The 4,220-nt window shown below is 36.2% G+C and overlaps 1 long non-coding RNA gene across 1 annotated transcript; it reads right to left on the reverse strand.

Moving 5' to 3' along the window:
- Positions 1–2,635: 2,635 nt before the first annotated feature.
- On the reverse strand, positions 2,636–3,979 carry LOC113329728. The gene is made up of 3 exons (XR_003349975.1): positions 3,743–3,979; positions 3,356–3,564; positions 2,636–3,248 (listed from the first exon to the last, which is right to left on the reverse strand). It is a non-coding gene; the product is annotated as an uncharacterized LOC113329728 (long non-coding RNA).
- Between the last annotated feature and the right edge of the window lie 241 nt (positions 3,980–4,220).

The following is a 4,220-nucleotide window of genomic DNA, read 5'->3' on the forward strand; positions in this document are numbered from 1 at the left end:
CGGAGCCAAGGTAAATGGGTCCCTACTGGAACTCAAATATATGGCATAGTCGTAACATTATCAAACATGCAATGGGCAACATTCATCTGTTAACTGTTGCTAACCAATTCAAATCATTGTTGATGTAGTTATTAATCAGTATCTGGAAAACTGCAATGTAATACCTCATAATATGAACTTCAATTGGTTTCCAGTTGTTGATTGTTTGTTGATAAACATTTTCAATCAATTTGCAGCATAATAAGGGAGGATGGGGGTCGTGGTTTTATACGAATAGCTGAGTATGAAGATGAATTTGGTAATTCATCTAAAGGGTGAAAACTATGTAAGAAGTGAGACTCCTATGCAGTGGTAAGAACCATTATGATCTACTCTGAGAGAGTTTATTAGATGTATTCAGGAAATAGTGTACTCCTTGAATTGTTCTCTGCAGGAAATTGCTTGAGATGTACTATTTGAATTTCTATATGCGGGAAATTTCTTGAGATGTATACTTCATCCAGGGCATGATAGTTCGCGTTGAATTGACTGCGTGAGAGAAACAAATGGATGTACCCGTGATTGTCTTGGGGTACTAGAATGTTAGTTTGGCCAGGTAATATATCATTCCATGTTTGTTGTTTCTTAAATATCATTTCCTATTTGCCTGTTTGCGTGCTGCGTGCTTCTGTTTGAGCATTTACATTTATGCACGGAAAACTAATTGGGTTACATCCATTTTTTATTAGTCGTGAAAAGAAAGTCTTGATATACAATGGACAAAGCACAATCATCATGAGGAAAACGAGAGAGGAAGGAGAAACTGAATATATTTCGGTTTATATATACCGGAGCATTTCGACAAGGGGAGAGATTTAGTTTACCATGTGGATTAATACTGCATTAAGGGCTTGGTATGGTATTAACCCGTACAAGAAAGGTGTGTTTAGTGTAAATATTAAGATCTTAGACTACCAAAAGATTAAACGGAACTCTGTAATTGAATGTTGTAATTCGATTGAAAATTGGATTTAAATGTAAACCTCAGTATTGTAAATTAATATATAGCTGCGCGATTTAAGTTCTTGGTTACGACCCTGAACTAATAATATTGAAAGGTAGCCAGCAAATTCGATAGTCTTGCACTTTTTAATTTTATGTAATTTTTGAAATTTTCAGATCATTGGGTTGATCTAAAATGGTTAGTATTTGACCTCTTATTTAAAATTTTTGGTTGATCATTGGATTTGGTAGTAACTCATTTTATAAGTAGTAACAATATTTCTTTAAATCCCATGTTGTTGCGGGAACTCTCTACAATTCACCCTGATGAGCATCGCGACGGGATGAGACGAAGCCACACCAAATTAAAGATTCTAAGACCAAATCAGAAATCCACGCTAAATTAAAAATCCTAAACGACGGGGCGAGGCGAAGCCGAGCCATACCCAATCAAAAATGTAACACGATCGGAAAAGAGGAAGTCTCGTGACATCAAATTAAAAATGCAGACGGGGCGAGGCGAAGCCGAGCCACGACCATTTGAAAATGCGACACATTTTTAATGAAAATGTTAAAAAAAAAAAGATGCCCGATGCGTAGCACGGACACAAAATCTAGTATTAATTAAATACCCTTAGTTTTGACACCCAACAAATATACCCTTGTACAACAATATATACCCCTATCATTTGAAAACCTTATTCATTAAAAAATAGATTACCTTAATATCCTCACTCATATAACATATTTCTTTATTTCAAAATACAACAAAAAATTTCATCTACCGCTTCACCGCCGCCACCACCACCAAATATCCACCACCGCCACCAACATTCAACTACCATTCCACCACCACCTACCAACCGCCATAACCACTAGTACTCCACTACCACTCCACCACCGGAACACCACCGCCACCGCCGCCACCACTGCCAGTCCACCACCAGTTTTCCACCACCACCACCACCAGTCCACCACTGCCCGCCACCACCATCACCAGTCCACTACCACCTACCAACCGCCACCACCACTAGTACTCCACCACCGCCACCACCACTGCCAGTCCATTACCAATTTTCCACCGCCGTCGCCAGTCCATCACCGCCGCCAGTCCACCGCCACCACCACCATCACCGTCAAAATTTGGTGTCAACAACCGAAGTTGATCCAAAAATTAAAAGTTCAGAAATAAATTTACTAATACATACTGTATTTTAGTTCTTTTATTGTGTCAACAATCGAAGTTGATCCCAATGAATAGAGTCAACAATGAAAGTTGATACAAAATAATAAGAAAATACCCCAGTTCAGTTGTGTGAACAAAGGAAGTTGATCCTAGTGAATGGGGTCAACAACCAAAGTTGGCATTATAACTGAAAAATACTCCAGCTTTTTTGTTTCAACAATGGAAGTGGGATCAACAATGGAAGTTTACCCAAAAAGGTGGAACTCAGGAACAATGTTTCCAGATTATAGTGTCAACAATCAAAGTTGATCCCTTTAAGTGGGATCAACAATTGAAGTTGATCCTATCATGTGGAATCAACAATGGAAGTTGATCCACCAAAAATGGGATCAAATAGTTGGAGTTGACACCATTTATATAAGTTTATTTCCTGTAAAAACCAATAAACCTTGAACCTGCAAACTGACATATCCTTAAGAAACACAAGAATAACATTCATAAAAATAAATCAGAATGTATGTCATTACAAACATAACAAGTCCAAACCAAAAATCATAAAAAAAAAAAAAGAAACATCCAACTGGTATGAAACCTAAAAAAGATGCAAAAAAAGCTGTAGTGAATCAACTTCAACACGTCAAGCCCTTTCATGCTAGAGAAGTGAATCAAAAATCTCAAAATCAAAATTGTTATCTGATGATTGCATAATCTAAACTCTGCAACAACAATCTTTGGCCTGCAACAATGAAAGTTGGACACAAAAAAATGACATATACGAATGAGTGAACTTGGCGTGAGTCGTACACGCATCATCTGACGTGGAGTCAATCATGCTACCATTGCACCAAAAATTCAACATTTGAAGAGTTTTACAAGGAAATTAAGCTAATTTTTTTAACAAACATGATTTAAACTACAAGCATGACTATACTAATCCAAGGAAATGTTGTTAACAAATAGGATATGATCCCATAAATGGGATCAACAACTATAGTTGATCCATAGAAACTGAAGACCGCTACAGCTACACCTGCCACAATCACCACCACCACCACTACAACAACATCCACTATCACCAGTACTACACCAAATAAACACAAATCACCTAAATTATTATATAAATCATAAATTGAATAATATATGTTGTGGTTTTAGTAGTGGTGAACATCGATAGAATGAAATACATACCTCCTCCATCGCCGCCACCACCACCATCATTATAAAACTAATGGAACAGAAATCTGAAATCTTCCTCCAACACCACCATCATCTTCTAAGAAAACAGAAATTTGATATCCTCCTCCATCACCTCCACGTCCATGACCTCTATTATTATCGTCATCAACATCAACAACAATATCCTCCTCCTCCACCACCACCACCACCACCATCATCATCTACCAGAGAAAAATAGAGATTTGTGAAATCCAATAAGAAGATTCATTCAAATCAAATACTTCCGAGATCAATAAATCAAATCGAGATAAAACACAGATTCAATCTGAACCAAAATCCTAAAAAATCTAAATCAAACAAATGCGAACTAAATTTATACTCGTATATATCGATCTTTACCTTTAATTTTGAATCTTCAAGCTTTTGTTGTTGAAGAAGACAGTTAATTCGTTTAAAATACGATTTGTAAATCCTAATTTTTCAGGTTTTGATTTATTGTTTTTCTCTTCTAAATCGATCTTGTTGATGTTCTAACAAAATCAACAACTCACTTTTAGGTTTGATTTTGCATAATTTTCGTTTAGTTTTATTTGGATCTGGTTTCTTTTTCTTGTGGAGCCATTGCACAGAGAGAGAAAGAAACCAAAAACATAAATGAAAAAAATGGTTGAATTAGATCGTGAATCTATGTCTTGTTATTATGGAGGGGTATATCGGTAATCTATAATCTCGGGATTTCAGTGTGGGGGTATTATTATTTTTGGCAAGGGTATTTTTGAAGGTCATCAGAAATAAGGGTATTTATAATATTTCCACTACATTTTTTTCTCTAAAAATGTTTTATTATCTGATTTTTTACCTTAACTCCCTACTTTTT

Source organism: Papaver somniferum, chromosome 1 (assembly GCF_003573695.1).
Source record: "Papaver somniferum cultivar HN1 chromosome 1, ASM357369v1, whole genome shotgun sequence".
NCBI lineage: Eukaryota > Viridiplantae > Streptophyta > Magnoliopsida > Ranunculales > Papaveraceae > Papaver > Papaver somniferum.